General features: G+C 47.1%; 3 long non-coding RNA genes across 5 annotated transcripts; all 3 read right to left on the bottom strand.

Moving 5' to 3' along the window:
* Window positions 1–3,222: 3,222 nt before the first annotated feature.
* On the bottom strand, window positions 3,223–9,553 carry LOC131923561 (uncharacterized). Its single transcript, XR_009382648.1, has 3 exons — window positions 9,484–9,553; window positions 3,407–3,873; window positions 3,223–3,294 (listed from the first exon to the last, which is right to left on the bottom strand). It is a non-coding gene; the product is annotated as an uncharacterized LOC131923561 (long non-coding RNA).
* A 3,380-nt stretch (window positions 9,554–12,933) lies between these two features.
* On the bottom strand, window positions 12,934–15,564 carry LOC131923558 (uncharacterized). The gene is made up of 3 exons (XR_009382643.1): window positions 15,436–15,564; window positions 14,440–14,741; window positions 12,934–13,418 (listed from the first exon to the last, which is right to left on the bottom strand). It is a non-coding gene; the product is annotated as an uncharacterized LOC131923558 (long non-coding RNA).
* An 889-nt stretch (window positions 15,565–16,453) lies between these two features.
* LOC131923559 (uncharacterized) lies at window positions 16,454–20,110 on the bottom strand. 3 transcript variants are annotated; one of them, XR_009382645.1, is made up of 5 exons: window positions 19,112–20,107; window positions 18,479–18,924; window positions 17,710–17,830; window positions 17,194–17,354; window positions 16,454–16,681 (listed from the first exon to the last, which is right to left on the bottom strand). It is a non-coding gene; the product is annotated as an uncharacterized LOC131923559 (long non-coding RNA). The 3 variants fall into 3 exon arrangements; XR_009382644.1 differs by having other exon boundaries at window positions 17,710–18,924; window positions 19,112–20,110; XR_009382646.1 differs by lacking the exon at window positions 18,479–18,924 and having other exon boundaries at window positions 16,463–16,681; window positions 19,112–20,103.
* Window positions 20,111–20,824: the final 714 nt, after the last annotated feature.

Raw genomic sequence — 20,824 nt, 5'->3', positions numbered from 1 at the left:
CAGGTCCTGGGAAAATCTCAACCCAAGAACTGGAAACTAAGATATCACAGGTACATCTGTGTCCCTTAGGTGGCAAAAAACTGAGTACCTAGAGCACAGGGATGAATCCCCAAGCCAGACCACAGACCTACATGCTCTTTCTTTTTCACTCATAACTGCTCCATGTAACAAGAAGTGGATACCACACTGCTCACATTAGCATATAGGAGCTGTCAGTACTTTTCCCTCAAGGACTTTTTTCTCTTATGATAATACTAAAGATCTAATCAGACTATTCCTTAAAGATGTTGAGTCTGAGATGTCTGGGCCCCCGAGAGAAGATATGTTCCAGTTGGGCGTTTTGTTCAGGCAAAAAAGTGGGAAGCTATTGAGAGAAGCCCTGTGTACAGTAGGGAAGGGAGCTGGTGCGAAATGCCCTGTGTACAGGAAGGAAGGGAGCTGGTTACAGACAACCTATGTACAGGAAGGAAGGGAGAGAGTTGGTGAGACATGCCTTGTGTATAGTAAGGGAGAGAGTCAGTGAGTGATTCCCTGTGTACAGGAATGGACATAGTCGGTGAGACATGCCCTTTATTCAACTGCTCTTATCTGAGATAATCTGGGCTTCACCCGAGGTGCTGATTAGACACCTGCATTCTATCTATGATTGGCTCACTCATGGAGGGATCTACAAGGACAGGAATGAAATCCCTATACGAAGAATACCCCCTGTTAAGAGTTCTTCACAATCTTTATAACTAAGTCGCCTGTCTGTTCCAAAAATCCTAAATCAACCCTTCCCAAATAAAAAAATCATCTTCCTTTTGGGAATCTGTGCTCCTTCAAGAGGGATGTTTTTGTTAGATTGACTCTGGGGTCCCTCAGACCCCAGTGCAGATACAGATCCAGTTTTCCCTGTCTGAATTCAAAGAAAGCAAAATGGATACAGAAAGCTTCACTGACAACCATGACCAGTTATGTCCAAACATGTGAATCTATGATCCAGTTGTATAATGTGGCCAACAAAGATGTGATGTTAATTGTAGACCAGCACCTGTGCAGGACAGGGCCTTCCTCATTCACTCCAGCAGGGACAGCCCGAGAGGCTCCTGGGCAGGTGGACCTCTAAAGTTCCTGTTGTCCACAGAGGGCCGAGTGGCTGGACAACTGCCCTTCATCTTGTCTCATCTCTTTTCATGTCCTGGGGCTGTGTACACCATGTGCCAGCTCCACTACCTCATGTGGCTGCCTTACCTGCGCCACCCCAGAGTATTTTGCTTGCCTTTGTTAGTAGAGAAAAGGTGACCTTGCCAGGTGCCCATGGCTCAGCACACCAAGGGTTGTCCTCCTGCCCTAGTGTTCTCAGAAATAAGACAGAATGTCTGAGGGAGTTGAGTATTTTTTCTGGGTTGCAAAAAGAGGCGAGTTGGGGTCACTATTGCAGAGCGAGGGATATTTCTCCATAGCCAAAAATGCCCTGGTATCACACAGAGGAAATCTAGAATAGTCACATGGAGAGTCTAATGATTCTGCTGGCATTGCTGCCCATGCCGTGGTAGGTGTGGTGGTATTGGCCTCTTCTCAGGTGGCTGAAACAAACAGGTCCCCTGGCTTGAGGAAGGAGCAGTAGCCAAGCAAGAGAGATCCAACTCTTCCTAGAGACACAGTCAATATAGCCTGAATGTGAAGGCCCGGTGGGCAGCAGAGCCCTGAATAGGGACATCTGAGGCTGAGACTTGATATAGTGGCCAAGAACAGCTCTATCTGTCCCTAGAAAGGATGATGACAGGCTGGGCCTCGCCTCACAAAAGGGCAGGGAGCTGCTGCTTGTACAGCCTCCTGAAGCCAAGAGAAAGCTGAACTTGAACTAGGTGCTGTGGCGAAAATCAGTCTCAGGGAATGAGGTACCCCAGGCCATGTTCTTTCAGGATGAACTGAGTTTGTCCCGGTGGCTTTTCTATGGAAGTCACAACACTGGAATCCACTGCCTCTGGAAGGCTGGTGTAGACTTCACAGTCTGCATATACTGTTGACCATCTTAGGCCAAACACAAAGGTCGAGTCAAGCAGAGAGAATAAAAGAGGATCTTGCACCAGACAGGGGTGTGAATTCTCTCGATGAAACTGCAGGGAGATAAAAGACATGAGAAGCTTTATTTCTCTCTGGGGAAGCCTGGGACTCTGGGAGCAAACCTAACCATCCACACAGCAGCAAAGGCAGGACCAAACTGCCAACTTCCCTAGGACAGCAGGGCGGGCATAGCGATGATCCAGAAGCACAATGCTGGCGAAGTCCCTCTCGTGCCTAATGGCCCTGCCTGGATAGACAAAAAGGATGGGACTCTTGAGTTCAATTGCCTACCAATACTGCATGTCCACTGGGTCTTCGCCCTCATATGCTCCTCAAATAGACACTGCAGCAGAAAAATCCATTCTCCCTCAACCCATCCATCTGCCCCAGCAGCAGCCCAGATCACCTATGGATTGGTTATAGCCTTCATACCCAGAATCTCCACCAATAACTTCCCTGGAGGGGCCTTACCTTGTATGCTAGGCTAAGGGAAAAAAAAAAAAAAGAACAGAACATGGAAGATCAGAACCAACTTTTTCCTGCCTGGTATCCAAGACTTTGGATCAAGGTCAGGTTGCAAGGGTCTGAGCCGACACCTCATGCTATAGGATATTTTATAGAGAAGATCAAGGGGGCTAGAGGTATACTCTAAAAGCTCTGAGGAGGAATGAAAACATCTGTACACTATGCTGTCATAAGGTAGGTCCTTCCATCCAGGGCTTTCTACACCACTCCCTCCCTAGACATTTCCTTTCCACTTTAATACACTGCCAATACTCACAAGGGTCTGATCCAAGTAGGCCATCTTCTCTTGCAACTCTGGAGACTTAAGGTTGGGGTACGGCATCCCCACTATCACCACACACCTGCAGTGGGTTACATGGCCCATGGCATAAGTGACAAAGAGCCCTGGGCTCATCATCGACATGAAATCAACTACCTGCGATTTTGAACTAATTGTGTGATTCCAAGTCATGGCTGCCCACTTCTCTGTTCCACAAAGCCGGATGGAGAAAGGTTCCAGACACTCCACCCACACCCTACAGACCCCAAGCAGACCTCATGGGTACTGACCCTATAGCATGGCTCACCAGGTACGGCCTAGGGCCCTCAGCCCCATCACACAAGAGGACACAGCACCTACTGGTCCAGGTCATCAGAGAAGTTGATCCTTTCACTCTTCTCCCCTCCAACCACAGAGAGGAGCAAGGCCCCTGTCAGATGGCCTCCTGCCTGAATGCAGCACTGTGGGGTAAGAGCCACACCAGAGTGCCTGAGCCAAACCTGGGAGATCACAGCTGTTCCCAGCTGCCAGGCACAGAGGGCTTGTGGATCCAGCCTCACTTCCACCTCTCACCGTAATGCACTTGGAATACGCCGTCAGCACCTGCTCCACCTGACTTGCTCTCTTGGGTTCTTGGAATAACTGAAGGAAGAAGGTCACCCAGCAAAAGGCTTCAAAATACTCAGTCTTGAGCCTCAGTCTTGGTTTTGAGCCTGAGCATGGAACATGTAATCAAGCTTTGGGGAATCCCCGCACCCAGTGTCCCAGGCCTAGACTTGGTAGATTTAGAAGCTGGGAGAATCCGGACCATGCCAATTCCACAAGACTGAGGGGCCCTAGGAAGAGTTGCAGGTAGCAATGTCCTCATAAACAGACTACCAGGCACTCACCTTTTTCTTGACAGACAAATGTGCCAGCAGGTCAGTCTTGTCTCATTGTGCATGTACCTGGCTCAGGTACTCATAGGAAGAGAAGAAGCATACCACCTCTCCAGGGAACATGATGTACAAAATACGGAGAATGCAGCCTGTCTCCTCCATCTGCAGAAGACAGACAAAGAGCTTGCCAGGAATAGGTCCCAAATCATACCCACCGAGGATAGAAGCCAAGCAGCTCCCCTCCTACAGCATGGAATTTACAATCCTCTTAACAGACTTGCCCAACTGGGGATTCTGGTGAGTGCCTGCCTTTATGACACAACCCATCTCTGGCACCAAGAAATCAGCCAGACTTTTGGTATGAACTGAGATCTCCCTAAGTCCCAGTGTCATGAGGGGCATTATCCAGAACAAATTAACACTGAGATGCCATAAGAGATGTGCCCAAAAATGCATCCTTCCCAGGATACAGGCAAGGAGCGAGAGGCCCCGCCCCCCATTGTTAGCCTTCTTCCATCCTGCATTAATGGGATGCTGGGAGCTCTTTAGAAAATATGTAGTAGTCTAAGGAGAGTGTGAGAGCCCACAAATGTTTCCTCGTGAGATCTGAGCTTGCTTTATACAGCAGGGCTGCGTTATGGGATGGCAAGACTACATGCATGGTCACCAAGTACCTAGGATGGCCTACACTTGGCTAGAGTGGGGGGAGGTCTTTTGTTTCACCCCTTGGCGTTCCTTTAAAAGCCCTTTAGTAGAGACAGAAAGTTATTGTGGGTTTGGACCCAGGCCCTCCCATGGCTATCCTGTGTTTTCTACTTGTCTCTCTCTCCTCTATATTTCTATCTGCATATTCCTCATTACTCCCTGTTCAAGAGTACCCTGGGGAGTTTAGGAATAGGGAGTCTCCCTCAAATGGTGCCTAAAAAGGGCCTGACCAGAGTAGCTGGTGAAAAATTAGGGAGAAAGCACCATGCAAAGCAGAAGGACAAGTCCAGTTTTGTAGTGAAAGTGAATGTGGGGTTTTTCTTCTCAGGAGGAAGAATGAGGGGCTGAAAGTCACGTGAGTATGGTGACTTCACAGCATACATTTCTCTCTTATCTGTGTTTCTTTTCTCTCTTAAAGTTCTATCTATGAAAAATAAGGAAGGTAGAGTGTAGTATATAGTGTAGGAAAAACTTAGAAAAGTAGAATGTAGGAATATAATGTAAAGTAAAACTTAGAAAAAGACAAGCAGCAACACAGAAGAACCATGTCCTGAATATTCTAACTATGGATCTAGGAATGCAAACTGGGAAAAATCAGAGGAAATATCTATCAAAGAAGAGCTTAACAGGGAGAAAAAGATTCCTGTAGGAAGCTTTAGGCCCAAAGTGGCAGAGGAGGGAGTTTACCCTGAGGCGGATGCAGATGAAACAGAAACCCTCCCTCAGTCAGCAGTGCCTGAAGAAACTTGTACAGCACCATACCAACATAACTAGTTATCTCTTAGCCACTGAAACCAAGGTTTAGAGAACAGAAGTTTCAGGAAAACTTGGTGGGCTTTCTCTCAAAAACTAAAAGCTTTCTTGGGAAAAACTTCATAATCTCTCTCTTAAAACTAAAAAGCCGCCGGGCGGTGGTGGCGCACGCCTTTAATTCCAGCACTCCGGAGGCAGAGCCAGGCGGATCTCTGTGAGTTCGAGGCCAGCCTGGGCTACCAAGTGAGTTCCAGGAAAGGCGCAAAGCTACATGAAGAAACCCTGTCTCGGGGAAAAAACAAAAAACAAAAAACAAAAACAAAAAACAAAAAAAACAAAAAACAAAAAAAAAACAAAAAACTAAAAAGCCTTTCAGAACTTTCTTTCTCAGTTTCTCTTTCTGTGAGAACAAAATAAGATTCACCTGTAATGATATGTATAGATAAATCACCTGTGGTTCACTCTAAGATAAAACAAAAAGACTACTTGGAACTAGACAAATATCTCTGCTAGCACTGTCTCTTTTAAGCTAATATTAGAAAAACAGCATCCAGAAATCCCTCTGAAGCTAGAACTTAGCCGTGCATGTAGGAAAGTACAGGAGGAGGAAGCAATAAAGCCGAGGTGCGTCTGCACCTGTGCTGCCATGTAAAGGACTCTGTCTGAGGAGGATCTGAGCCAGGACAGGATGTGGAAGGGACAGATTCCTCCCCAAAACATGTTGGACCTGGGGAAGGCTACTAGGTCAAAAAAAATCAGTATGTGGTTTTTAAGCAGTGAATGCAAGGGTATGGGGGAGGGGGGACACTAAGGCAGATTCAGGGAGATAAGCCCCTACCTCCAGAAGCAGTTAGAAGAGAAACAAAGCCACCACTGTGGTGTTGGGGACTGTTTGTGAAGAAAAGGATGAGCTGGGACCAAACCAAGAGCTGTCTGGGAGGGAGTCTCTCTGAAGGAACTGTAGGAAAGCTTTGTTTTAAGTGCTTTCACTTCTTTTTACTGACTGCCTGGCAAGATGAGCAAGTCCCCAGTGATTTTTTTCTTTGGGCACAAGAGCACCATCCTCAAATATGCACCACTCACCATGGGGAAAGTGTCAGCAAAGAAAAACATATAACAAAGCCAGCCCAGGGAGAACAGACATCTCCTATCTCCTGTGGTGAAAAAGCAAAAATCTTGACTCAAACCTCCCATGTTAGAGCTGAAATGTGACTTTAGAAACTTTAGCCATATAAAGAGAAATGGAGTGGTGGACACAAGAGGCACTATGGGAAAGGTAGTTTGTAGTGGCATGACAAAATAGAGAAAGGCAGCTTGGGAAATGAAGTCGGATACACAGTGATGCTATAGAGAAAAGCATGCTGGGAAAGACAGCATAGGCAATATCTGCCTGCCCAATTCCTCACTAGGCTCTACAGGTTGCTTCTTTCAGGGGAGCCACTTCATTGGTGAACATAGGATGGGCTTGTGTTTGTAGCCCGAGGGAAGCAGCACACTCTTGACAGGAAAACCCTGATTCTCTCGTGCAGTCTCTTGAAACACCCGATGATCTGAAGGGGTGATGCCTTTTCCATGTCAACGACTGGCCAAGGTGCCGGGTCATTTCCTCTCTCAATATGCTGCTGTAGATAAGTGGAGCAGCCACAGCTCTGAATAGGGGGCAGAGCTACAAGTGGAGCTCTTCTTCTGGGGACAACATAGAGGCATGGTGGCACTTCTAGCCACCTTCTGCCCTGGTGCTGTTGGCACAACAGGCAGGTGCTGGTGTGAGGGCTGGGTGTGAAGAGACCAAAGGTGGGTTCACTGGCCCTCTGTTTTAGGTGAAGATTAGAGATCGAGAGATGAACTGGGGATGGAGGGAGGCACAACTCCAAGGTCCTAAGGCTTGGCCGAGGTGGTGCAGCCTAGTGAAAAACCCGGATCCTTGTGTGACTGCTCTTTGATGATGAGGTATGTCCCCATCATTTTTTGTATTTTTTTCTTTACAAAGTATTACAAGACAGCATTGATATTAAAGCCAAGACGACAGTGTATCTAGGACATTGGTATCTAAGTAGGTGTCACTTGGGATGTTTTCTTCCAATTTCATGACCCAAGGATATTTATGAAGATCTTCAATGGAGGGCTTCCATCATAGCCCTCTCTCAGTACCAGTTCTGGGACATTGTAGGTCTGGGTCCCACATTGTTCTTGCAGTACAGTGCCAGCTCTAACCAGGTGGCAAGACCAAAGTCTGCCAGCTTCACGTTGCCCTCCTTATCTAGAAGGATATTTTCAGATTTCAGGTCTCAATGGACGATGTCAAGGTCATGACAAAACTTGATGTCTGACAGGATCTACCAGAATATTTTCTCTGCCTCTTCCTCCTGCAGCCTGCCCTCCACCATTATTAGTTGGAACAAGTCTCCTCCCGGGGCGATCTCAGTCACAAAGTAGAAATGTTGTGGTGTTACTATAACCTGGAAGAGGCGAATGATGTTAGGATGGTGTAGTTTATCCTGGGTCACCATCTGACACGATGAACCAAATGTCCTGCTCACCCTTGTCTACAACTTTTATAGCCACTTGGGTGCCTGTGAGGCAATGACAGGCCAGTTTCACAGAGCAAAATGCACCCTGGCCAATGATAAGTAGGAGCCTGAATGTACTTTTCTGGTTCTTTTTTTGCGGGTGGCAGGCCATGAGGAGAGATGGTCATTGTGCTCCTGTGCAGACAGTTCTTTGTGAACCTGCAGCTCAACAACTAACAAGCTAGATAACAGTGTAACAGTTCCACAGGTTACTGAAATCAGCTCCCTGGTCTGTAGGGACGGAACTGCAGCCCAGCCCACAGCCATATATGCAGGACACTCATTTCTCACGTGAGGTCTGAGTGAGAAATGGACCAAAACCAGTAGGCTATATATAGCCCATGGTGACTGGTTCCATGTTAGGCCCCAGGCACCTTTCCCCTTCACTGTCTCACTCTATCGTCTCCAGGAGTCCCCTAGTAGCTTCCAGCCATGTGCAGTGTCCCAAGGGAACAGCTCCCTTCATCACTTTAGCCTGGTGTGTGCTCCAATGGTGATCACTTAGAAAGAGTTCATCTCAAACTCTTCAAACTGTCCCTCTTTGTCTCGATTCTGAGACATAAGGTTGAAAAATAACAGGACACCACACTTTACAAAACGCTGAGAAGGACCCCACCATGATGTTTATCTGGGCTCAGGGAATCTTGGCAATCATAATGTACCTACTGCAGAAGGAGCTGCTAAAAATGTCCTGAGTGAATAAGCCTAGATCTCCAATTTGGGAGCTCTTCTCCTGTCCAGCTGATGGACTCAGCCCTTCCTACAGCCTCTAGCAAGTGCTCTTAGTGGTTAGAGGGCAGGCTTAGACTTAGGATCCCCTGCAAGTGTAAAGACAAATTGCAAGGAGTTGGGACGCCTCTAACGAGGAACTCATTTCTCATCTGGACTGTAGCTGGCACACGCAGGGAGAGCAGGGTGGTGGACATGAGATGGAGGTTTCCATGGCTGCTTTAGACCTGCAGGATTCTGAGCATTGTGGAGCCATTAGTCACCACCTCTACACATCACCTGATAGCAATACATTGATGATCTTTCTCCCATTTCTACCAGCTAGCAGCACTCTGAAGTAAGCCTACTTAGTGTGTGTGGTGCACCAGCAAGATACAGCCGTGGCTGGATGGAACTCCATTCCATCAGGACACTTGGGTCCCACGAACATTTTAACTATGTCAGTCAAGAGGACTGGGATGTGCTGCTTGCCTAGTCGGCTCTTTTCTCAAGAGAAAAACATGGTGAGCATTTGTCACTGATCATCAGACCTTGGTTCCTCCTCAGAAGTTCCACTGTAGATTTCCACCTCAGGAGGAAAGATAACAGTCAGTGGAAGATGCTTCCTACTTTGGAGGAGATGACATGGAAATATTTTAAACATCCTTTGAGTCTTCTGCTGCAACTCTTGAAAAGTGATTTCTATAAGAGAGGGCAATGTTGCTGAAGCAAGAAGAAAACACTGACTTGGGATGTCCACCTCAGGTTCATCACTTATTCAAAACCACATATTCATTCATATTTTCTCTCCCTCTCTCAATCTCCCCACCCATCTCCCTCCATCTCTCTCTCCCTATCCCTCTCTCTCTCTGTCTCTCAGGAGAAGGAGAATGTGCTTAAAATGTCCCCAGGTTCTCCTGGTCCAGAGCCTGGTCTCCAAAGTCACCCATTTTGTTGTTCCTGCATCCTGTAGCAGAATGTTTTTTGGCTTCAAATCTCTGTGTTCCATGCCCTGGTTCATGGCTATGGCACTTACTTGGCCAGATGGCTGCCTCCCATAGCACCAAGCAAGGAAGACGCTATGCTGACTCTTCTGCACTTTGAGGATTCTTTCCTTCTGCTGGAATCCCCATTCTGCAGCTAAGCATTGTTTCTCTTTATCACATGCACATCTGCATGATGATGTTTGAGTGATCTATTGCCTTGATTAAATCCACTAGGGTTCTACTGCTCCCAAAACACCCTTGAGGAACTCTGAAGTCAGTCTTCACATATAACTGGGAACCTACGAGTTTGGGAAAGTTAGTAAACCTCACCAAAGCAGCCAAAGCCTGTCCTGCAGGCTGGCCTCTCTAGATCTGGGGAGGGTCCAGCTGTCTGGCATAGGCAGGCTGAAAGGGCCTCCATATGCACACACAGGCATGATACCCAGGCCAAGTATTCCATTGTACTTCACAGCATAAGCAAAATTGCAGTGAGGTGAGTCCCTGGCCATTCTTTAAGCCTGTGTTCAGGTTGAACCCCCAGTAGTACAAGATGGAGAGATTTCAGGAAGCTGAGTTTGCAGTCAGAAGATAAGGGCCTGGAATCCTGCATTGAAATGCTGTCTATCAGCACTGGGGGACAAGTGGGAGGGATGGATGACATGGAGTCAATGTGGCTTCCAGGCTGAGCACTTGGACCTCTGTGTTGTAGTATGGACACAGATACTCAGACACATACACACTAGCTTTTATTTTAAACAAAGAGTTATATGGAATAAGCTCTTTGACATCCTCTACCTGCAGCTCTCAAGAGGAGGAAGCACAAGCATTCTGACAAGTTATTTACAATTTCAGAAGTTTTGGTCCCATTAAGCAGCTTGATGGTGTCACACAACAAATGAGGTTTCTGGGTCTCTTTGGTCTGCAGGCTGTAGGACTCTTTGATCAGTTCCATCCATTTTCTCCATTTGCATTTCCCCAGTGCCCTTGCAGTGTGTACCTGGTTCTACACTTTGATTCCAGACAAATATGTATGGTGCTGATAATGTGTACTGCAGCTAACAGGCTGTTCCTACTAGGTCACAAAGTAGAATTGTTCAGGTGTTGTTTCAAACAGCTAAGACAAGTAGATGATAATCCTGAGTTAAGCTTGGTAACATTGTCATTTCAAGAGAACCTATAATTTTCTGTCTTTTGGGAGGAGTCTGACTTTTTCTGCTAGTGAATCCCTGTGAGCACATGGAAAACTTGTTTTGCAGACTCAAACATTGTAGTCTACCCTCTGTCATGCTTCTTCTGAGAGAGTTCCGTCTTTGTGCTGGGCCCCTTTCCCTTCCTTGATGTGTCCTGGGATTGAGCCCCTCAGCTGTAGCTCAGGAACTAGAGGAGAAAACATTTACAGTTAGTATTTATTCATCAGGTAACAGATGGGGTGGTTCCTGTGAGGTCCCTTCCTGCTCTGCAGAGGCTGCCCATCTCTGGGTCCCCATATGCTGGGGAATTCTTTCTAGCTGGACCTAAGTGCATGCTGAAAGGCCTGCCCTCAGGACAAAATCTGTCCCTGCCTCCCTACAGAAGGCCTGTCTCTAAACACTATCACACAGGTGTGAGAGCCTTGCCATATCAATCTGGGGAAGACCAGTATGCATCTCTTTTGAGCTGCAGGTGGCAAAAGAATCCTGAAAGGCATGCCTTCTTTCTCTTCCTCTGCCTCTGCAATGACTATTTCAATATAGAAGCAGTTTGCAAATCAGGGTGCTGCCCAGGTGGCAAGGGCATTGCTTCTGAGAGTTTGCTGAATCTCATGCAAAGGACAGTCTTTTGTGGCCTCAGGAGAACTGGGTACAATCTGGTGGCTCTTCTTGGGACAACAGAAGAAAATGTAAACCATGAAGACACTTTTACCCCATGACGTGTCCTTAGGCAGGTGCCAATCTGAGAAAAGATGCCTAAAAGGTCAAGGGCAGGATCACTGGCTCTTGGTTTATGGAGAATAGCAGAAGGGGAGGGGTTTGTGTGGCATTGGAAGGTCTATGGCCAGGGTCCCAATCTTTGCAGAGGTCCTTCAGAGTCTTTCAGGGTGAGAAACATCCCCATGTTTTTGTCAGAATTTCTCTTCTGCATTGATGCACAGATGATGTTTGAGTCACATCCAAGGTCAGAGAGCACAGCTAAGATGTGGTGTCCTGGACAGGTCTCACTTGGAAGAGTCTGTGAACTTTGTTCATGTGTGGTGGACCATGGGTGTTTCTGATTATCTTGTAGTGGGTAACTTCTGTGGTGCAACGGCCTTAACAAACATTGCACAGCATAGATGAATGTAACACACCCTAAACAAATATTCCACAACACTGTAAAATGTTAAATGCAGGGCAATAGTCACAATTTATTGGTTGTTTCCCACCCCTTCTTCCTATTTTAATGCTTTTCAATTATTCATCTTCTCACCATGAAACTCTCCTAGTTAGCTATGTAGGGTGCCTAGGAAATGCAGAGAACTTACAGAGTCCAGGGAATTTCCCTGTCTCTGAACACAGGAACCTCCAAGATATATCAACATACCTTTATCTCCGTCTCTAAAGAACTGGAAAATTCTACCACTAAGCACTTAGACAGAAGGATCCCAACTTCTACTGCACCCTGTCCTGATCTTACTCCTTAACAGATGTTGAGTCTGAGACGTCTTGGCCCCAGAGAGAAGTCACATTCCAGTTGGGCTTTTGTACAGGCAAAAAAGCAGGAAACTAGTGAGAGATACCCTGTGTACAGGAAAGAAGGGAGCTGATGAGAGATGCACTTTATTTAACTTTTCTTATCTGAGATAACCTGGGCATCACCTTGGGATGGAGATTAAACTCTTGGATCTCCCTACATTTGGCTCACTCATGGAGGGATTTTCCAAGGACAGGAATGAAATCTCTATGCAAAGAATCCCTCATGTTAAGAGTTCTTCACAATCTTGATAGCTAAGTCTCCTCTCTGTTCTGAAATTCCAAATGAGTACCCTCAAAACAACCATCCTCCTTTTGAGAATCGGGGCTCCTTTTCCTTTGATTGACATTGGGGACCCTAGGACAGGTACAGGTCTAATTTTCCCTGTCTGAATTCAGAGAAGACAAAATGCATTTAGGAAGCTTCACTGACAACCATGACCAGTTATGTCCAAACATTTGAATGTATGACCCAATAGAATAATGTGCCCAACAAAGATGTGATTTTAATTATAGACCAGCAACCCTAGGCAGGACAGGGCCTTCTTCATTCACTCCAGCAGGGACAGCCCGAGAGGCTCCTGGGCAGGTGGACCTCTGAAGTTCCTGCTGTCCACAGAGGGCCGAGTGGTTGGACAACTGCCCTTCATCTTGTGTCACCTCTTTTGATATCCTGGGGCTGTGTACACCATGTGCCAGCTCCACTACCTCATGTGACTGCCTTACCTGTGCCACCCCAGAGTACTTTGCCTACCTTTGTTAGAACTGAGAAAACACACACACACTAAACAATGGCGACTCCAGTGCCCTTTATTTAGTAGAGAAAGGGTGGCCTTGCCAGGTGCAGATGGCTCAGCAGATCGTGGGTTGTCCTCCTGCCCTGGTGGTCTCAGCAATGAGACAGAATGTCTGAGGGAGTAGAGCATTTTTTCTGGGTCCCATGTAGAGGTGACCTGGGGTCACTATTGCAGAGGGAGGGATATTTCTCCATAGCCAAAAATGCCCTGGTATCACTCAGAGGGACTCTAAAATAGTCACATGGAGAGTCTAATGATTCTGCTGGCATTGCTGCACATGCCTTGGTAGGTGTGGTGGTATTGGCCTCTTCTCAGGTGGCTGAAGCAAAGAGGTCCCCTGGCTTGAGGAAGGGACAGCAGCTAAGCAAGAGAGATCCACCTCTTCCTGGAGAACCAGTCAATACAGCTGGAATGTGGGCAGCAGGGCCCTGAATAATGACATCTGAGGTTGAGACTGGATTCTAGGTACTGTGGCAGGAACTCTGTTTGTTTAAGAGGAAGAAAACTTGGCACATATCTGAGGGTGTTTCTGGAGAGGTGTGTCTGAGGTAGTAAGACCCTCCTCAATGTTTTGTGTGGAATGTTTCCTCAGGCTGCATCCCCAGTTGTAAAAAAAAAAAAAAAATGGAGAAACCAACAGGAGCATGAACATTCAGCTGTCTGGGATTCTTGAATGTGGAAACAATGTGACCAGTTTCTCTCACTCCTTTACCCTGCTTCCCCACCATGACATACTGTACTATCAAATATCAAAATTTCCTTGGGGGCCTGCCCTGAGGAGATTTCTCCCACAGTCCTGGAGAAGACTCTACAAATGAGGAACCTTGGGGCTAATCTGAGGGAATGAATCTAAGTACATGCAGCAGTGATAGCCATCTTCATGTCCTACCCAAAAGGGGAGTGAATAGAGGAGGTGGGGTCAGATAAGGCCTGGAATAAGTCAGAAAGGGAGTTTATTGGCTCAAAACATGTTCTTATAAGTGGTTAGGTGAAATGTTATAAGTTTATCATAAAGGATGTGGTTTAGCTGCTGTGTGCAATGGGTGGAGTTGGTGCCGGAGCTCACCTCCAAATGCCAAGGACATGGTCCTGGACGCTGTGAAGACTTACAAGGGGAGGGTCATCCTGGGATAACATTCCCTAGGTCTGACTTTCTAAGAAAGTGTAAGGAAGAGAAAAGAATGGCTGCAGAACCAAGCCTGCCACCTAGCTATGCAGTGAGAGCTGGGTCACTCTAGAGCTATGTTAGGACACTGGATATGGCAACTCTCTGGATGGGTCACACCAAGGGAGAGGTATATGAAAGGTGACTGAGGTCTGGACTGTGTGTCAAGGGGGTAGTGGTGAGAATGACTAAAATGGGTATGTCTGATGGGGAGCCTGTTCTGAAAAGCAAGTCAGGATTGGGGAGAGATCCTGGGTCTGGGGCATGTCCAGTAGGGCTAATAAAAACGGCTCTTTCCTGGGAGCCTTGACTGGTTGGTGTGGCCCAGGTACTCACCCTCAGGAGAGACCTTATTCAGCCTTGTTTTCCTTTTTCTCACAAGGACACAGTGCACCTTAACTCGGTCTCAGACACAGGCACAGTGTTCAGTGTAGGGAGTCATGCAGCCTAGTCTCTGATCAGCATATGAATGCCTGTCCAAGGGGTCTCTGCATGGCAAAGCCTGTAGAGATGGTCTCTCACTTGGCAAAGAACAGTGGACCTCAGGATTGCAGAACTTGCCTGAATTCATGCAGCTTGTAGGCTCTTTTCTCTCTCATTGTACTGTTGATTCTTCGATGGTTTTTAATTTTACCGTTCTGGAAAGGAGAGTAAGGCATGATTACCACAGACTAGGGAAAAAGCCTCAGAAACACACACAGTGACAACTGCTGAGAGTAAGTTCCCTGGACACCAAGCATATAGAGCCAATGGTAGGATCTGGTATGCTCCAGGAGGAAAAAATGCAATGCAAAATGTGGGATGAATGCTTCCATCTCCACCATACACAGGAGCTTATATTGGTGAAAGAAAAGTGGTGTGGTAGTACAGGAAAAGAGTGCCTTACCAAAGTCTGCCTTTACAGAGACTGACACATGGGACCCTCTTGTAGAAAAGGGAACTATTTCAAAGCATATCTTACAGACATGAAATACTTGTTGGAGCTTGGATACTGTTGTCCTTAAAGCATTGTACCCATGTCTATTAGTTTTTAATTTGGAATTACAAGTAGCTGCTCTGAGTACTGTGAGAGCAGGATATGTGTGGCTGGATATTTAGTTAAGCCTGCAAAAATGCTGAACTCCATGTCTAGAATGAAGTTGTGTGGGGGTTGGGAAAGTGTGTTTTGGGGAATCATAAAGTGGAGCAATGAGGGCTTATATAATGACCACAATGTCTTTCTTAAAATGTGATGTTTTCTTAAAAGTCAAAAAGTAGAAACAGTAATGAAACTGTTCATGTATCCTGGGAGAAAATCTCTGTTGAAGTATAAATAAAGATGGCTCAAGCTACCTGGGGTCACTTGAGTGCCTTCCACCTGGTGGTCAGATTTCTTCCTCCCATGGGCATCCCTTCCCAGGCAGTCCCGAACACACTAAGTACCCTGTTCTTCATACTGAAAGTTTAGAAGCATTGGATTATGATTCCAGAAACACCTGGGTGGCGCAAGGTAAGAAAGGACTGAGGCAACCATCCCACACAAGAGCTCCAGCAAGAGGATTTGGGTTGGGCATATGCAGCCATGTTTCTACCCTCCTAACCTTAACCCATGGACCTTGGATCACATTCCCAAAGCAGGTCCTAAGAAAGGCTGGCAGGAGGGAGGCAGAAAGATCTGAGGTGGAAATGGGGTCTCCTCTTGTGCTTAGGTATGCAAAGTAAGGGTTTTTCACCAGCCCCTTACCAGGGACAGCAGAGAGAAGGTTCCTGCTGGTCATTTGCTTTAGGATTGTTTTTAGTATGTATGCATCTTAAAAATTTATTTATTTTATGTCCTGGCCACAGTTTCCCCCTCCCTCCTCTCCTCCCCGTCTCTCCCCTTCATCCTGTTTGTCCCCCACTCTCAATCCACCCCTCCTCTGCTTCGATTCAGGAAGAGGCAGGATTTGGTTGCAGCCAAAGCCTCTGCTACAGACCCTGGGACCTGAGACTGCGTGGGGACTTCCCTTTGAGAGATTATAGACATTTCCTCAGGGCCTCACTTATGCCAGGCATGTGCCCCAGGACACAGCTGCACTGTCAGCTCTCTCCCCTCATAGCTATTCAGAACCCCATTGTGCTAGCATCAGAAGCTAAGAGCCTCTGAGTTGGCCTTCCTACCTTAGCTAAAAGAGGATGTCTTGGGTGATCTTCAGTTCTAAGACCAGCCTGAGGAAGACTGTGGGAAAAGTAATCTGAGTCTTGGCTTTCTGTTTCATAGTGAAGTTCTGAGTGGCTCATATCAATCACCCACCCTTCTGACAGGAACAGCTTGACCTGTCTTCCAGGAGATAGGACTATATGGATTTGTTAGTGTTCCCTACAAAAGAGGATTTGAGTAAGGCAGGGAGGGAGACCTCTGACCCACTTCTTTGGGGTACCCACTCTCTACCTTGTCTTCATGACCTCAGAGAATATTTGTTCTTGAACTAGTTGTCGGCTTCTCAGAGCTTCAGGGGTGTGATGCAGGTTTCTGATAGAATCCAGAGCCTGTATTTCATTCATTTTACACTTGCTCCCAACCTCCTCACTGAGTGCAGTGCACAGGAGCAGAAGAGCTCTAAGGACAGATATGAGTATGTTATTGATGAAGGCAGGGATGAAAACCAGGAGAGCCAACATGGGTCAAGATCCTGCTGGAAAGCCTGCCCTGGGCTTTCTGGACTCCAGTTTCCATAGAAGGGTCTGTTGACACTACCAAGCAAGGGATGGAAAAGGTCCCAACACAGAATAAACAAAGAAGCTTGAACAGTGGAGCCAGGAGCTTCCAGGCTCAGGGACCACACTGTGGCAGTCATGCTCTGAAATTTAGTTTGTTCTCATCCCTGAGTAGGGATAAAAGTTCCTGGCTTGCTCTCCTCACAGAGAGCACCCTTGGGCAAAGGCTCTGAGTATGCCAATGGGGGTAGCCATGTCCTAAAATGTTACATACTTACTGTTACAGCCACATTAAGTTTGGTAAAGTAAACTGGGCATAAAGAACAGGGGTAAATCATCTAGAATGCTAAGATTCAATCAGATCTAAAGCCAGAGAACTAAGCTGAGATGTTGGAGATTCCCTAAATCAACAACCAAGGCAATTCTGAGGGACAGAGATCTCGTTGTCCTGACTGGCATCCAAAGAAGGAGAACAGCACAAGTGTGGGCCAAGGTCAAGGCTCCCATTTCCCCAGAGCAGTCATAGACTTCTCCAACAAGTTCTGACACTGCTTCTTGTCCATTAGGTTCCCCACCTGCAAAAACATTTGGAGGAGTAAGCAACAGTGTTCAATCCCTGTGTCCTTCAAAGTGGTTGGAGAGAATGACTTCATAGGGTTATCCTGTAACCTCCAGATCCTAGGCACAGAACATAGGTGCTACACACACGCACACACACACACACACACACACACACACACACACACAACAAAGAGGAAAGGAGAGGAGACAGGGTGAGAGGAGGAAATAAATAGACAATAAATAAATAGTCAAATAAATAGACAATGAAACAAGATATGAATAATTTTAAATGCTTGACAAGGTGTCCTAGGCTGTCAGAGATAGACCATCTGTCTATAAAAGGCTAAGGTTTGCAGGCAACATACATACCATGATGGAGCCGAAATCGACTGACTCTGCTCAAGCCTAGGCTAGTAGTCGGAACAAGGACTGAAAGTCGCTACCGTTCATGGAAGGAGGGGTGTCACAACTTGAGATGAGCCTGGCAGAGCTGGAAAGAGAGGAAAGATTCAACCTGGAGGCAGCATCATCTTCTGGGAAATAACCTATGTCTAGGAAGCATCGGGCCGGGACACAGTGGAGACATCCCAGTGATGTCTGCTGAGTACAGACAAGGTCAGTTATCCAGGGGGAGAAGCTGAGAGGACAAGGGAGGATGTGCTGCTGGGTGTCAGTTTGAATCCAGGCAAAGCAAAGAGGCTGAAGGCTCTGGTCATGGAGCTGACAGTTTTCAGTGCTGGGAGCTGTGGTGAGCACTGGGAGCAATTGTGCTGCTTGGTTTGAACTGACAACTTGTGCAGCCCAGAGTAACCTGGGACTCCACTCCTCACTGAGGAATCATCTTCAAGAGGGTCACCTGTGAGCATGTTTGTAAAAGAGCTATTGCATTGTCTTAATTGATATGGGCAGACCCAACTCTTCAGGGCTGGGCCATTCCCTGGACTTGGGTTCCAGACTGCACAAGAGTGGGGATCTCTAGTGGACACAAGCAAGCAAGCTCAATTGTGTGCATTTATTTCTGTCTGCTATTCACTGTGGCTATGATATGACTAGCCGCTATGCGTTTGTGCCCTGAGTTCCCTGTGTAATGGACTACAATCCCGAAGTGTAAGTCAAAATCACCCCAGTGGAAATGAACCTGAACAGTCTTGTTCCAGACAATCACACTGACCACCCAGGGAAAGCAGGTGGCAGATGTCTGATGGTTCTCTTAGTCCGACAGCATCTTTGAGCTCCGGTCTCCACTCATTCTCTAAGGAATCCAGCGCACACTGCCTGAATCACGCTGATTCTCAAACCTCCAAGTACAATGTAAGAATCCTCTATGGAGTTCTGGCAAGGAGGTGAGGGAATCTCTGTCAGTGCATGCAAAATGTCAGATGACAGCAAAGGAGCGCTTTCGAAAGCCCTGAGCATTGAACCAAAATCGGCCTTCCAAGGAGGAGCAGTTATAATGAGAAGAGAGTGTGGAAGGATTTTCATGCTGCTCTCACACTAGTGTTCCACTGAGAGAAGTCAGCAGCAGCATCCCAGGTGACAGGCACAGATCCCCAGATTTCTCACAAGTAGGAAGAAAGGGTAGACCTGAAAAGACAGGACCTCTACTCAGGTGCCACATGGCTGCTCTCATGTCCCTCTGTCTGATCCCTTCTATCCTCCTGGGCTCTGCCCAGCTGTGACCTTCACACAAGACAGTCTCCTCCAACTCCTTGTACTTCCATGCACACTCTGAGGTCCATCACTCTGTTTACCTGTTTTCATGTGGACTTACCTGAGCACCTTTGTCTTTCTGATTGTCCTGGACTCCGCCAGCTCCCTGTGGAAGGCTTGGACACCAGACTACCGATCCTGGGATCCAGCCCCTACTGAGGGCCTGGCACAAGACCGTGTCCATCGAGTGTCAACTGACAAAAGAACAGCTCAGATCATTGCACAAAGGCAGCCCAGAAGCTGGGCTCAAACCTCAGACCCAGTCTTCTCTCTCATTTCTTGTCGGTAAGAATGGGATCAGGGCTGTGGAGGAAGAACCGCTCCCATGGTACTACAGGGGGACTGGAGCAGGCACATGCCGGGAAGTGAGGAACAGGCTGCATGGCTAGAATTGTGAGCCCAGTTCTGTCAGACATCCCACACCTGGAACAAAATCCCAAGAGATGCAGTGACCCAGCTCACAAGGACACCCTCTGACAAATCTGGAGAGACCCTCCTCCAGGTTCTTCCCATCTAGAAGACTCAGAATGAAGGCTGAAGGAGATTCTGGGGGAAATTGTTTCCTTCTCTGTGACAGAGCTTCAGGACAAGGACAACAATATAGAAAGCAGGTCTGAAGAGGGGATCGGTGGTTTCTCTGTCTAGTTCCCAGGTACAGCTGGGCCTCACAATGTCTTCCCATCCCACTTCGTACTGTCACAGTCCTTCTTGTCTTAGTGTCTCCATAGTGACAGTAGCACCCGGTAAGGGCATGCTGGGTTGTCTTTATATGGAGACAGGTGAATCAGCCCATTGGCCTGAAGGGCAGAACAGCCTTGTCAACAGGATCACATATTAGCACAAGGGCTTCTGCATTAGATGGTGACAAAGCCCTAGCTCAGCCCAGCCTGCAGCTGGCACAGGACCATCCTGAGACTGCACACATCCTAAATGTCCATATAGACATGGAACCAGAACGCTCTCCCAACTGTGTTCTCCAAAATCTGGAGTATGGTTCTTCCATGATTGTTTTAAGGAAATGTTTTCTGGATAGAACATAGAGTACATGGAGGAAGGGAGGGGAAATAGGTCCAGCATTAGTGCCCCATGAGAATGAGTTTATTTTTTTCTTGGCACGTAGGGCTGGAAGACATCCTCAGTGCTTCTTGCCTGATCATCAGATGCTTTCCATTCCCAGTATCCTCTGCTCTTGAGAATGGAGTTAGTTCCCTGTGGAGACTCCTGTAGCACTGCAATCACAATGACTTCTTGGGTTGCCCGGTGTCCCATGGACTAGACATGCAGCAGGAGATACTAAGCATCCAGACTTTCATCTGCAGATACTTGTGACAAGACCTGGCTGATGCCCCACTCTGTGCTATCAGAATACAATTCAGAGCTCAGTACACTTGTGTGTCCATCTGAACTGCAGGGAAATCTCCAGGTGGCCCCTTAGAGCCTTGACCATTGTCCCTCTGCCAGGCACCAGATCATCACATTAGATTCCATCAGGACATTTGTTCCCTATGCACAATGGCCTCACATCCCTTCTTTATCCCTTGCTTAAGTTAGAGAATTGACCTTCTTTTTCCAGTCAAGTCTTGTCCTAGTCAGGCCTGACCCTCAGCAACAATGAACCACTGGCCTTTGAAGTCAGAGATCTTACAATTGAGAACACAATGCCCAGGAAATGCAAGGATCTAACTCACATGGCTGCCATGAAAAAATCAGTACAGTCCCCTCATCCAGGCTCCTCAGATGTGAAAGCCTGAGGGTTGGAAAGCTGATGGGTGTT

The sequence above is a fragment of the Peromyscus eremicus genome, chromosome 13, assembly GCF_949786415.1.
Source record: "Peromyscus eremicus chromosome 13, PerEre_H2_v1, whole genome shotgun sequence".
NCBI classification, from domain to species: Eukaryota; Metazoa; Chordata; class Mammalia; order Rodentia; family Cricetidae; genus Peromyscus; species Peromyscus eremicus.
This window is presented reverse-complemented; position numbering and strand designations above follow the sequence as displayed.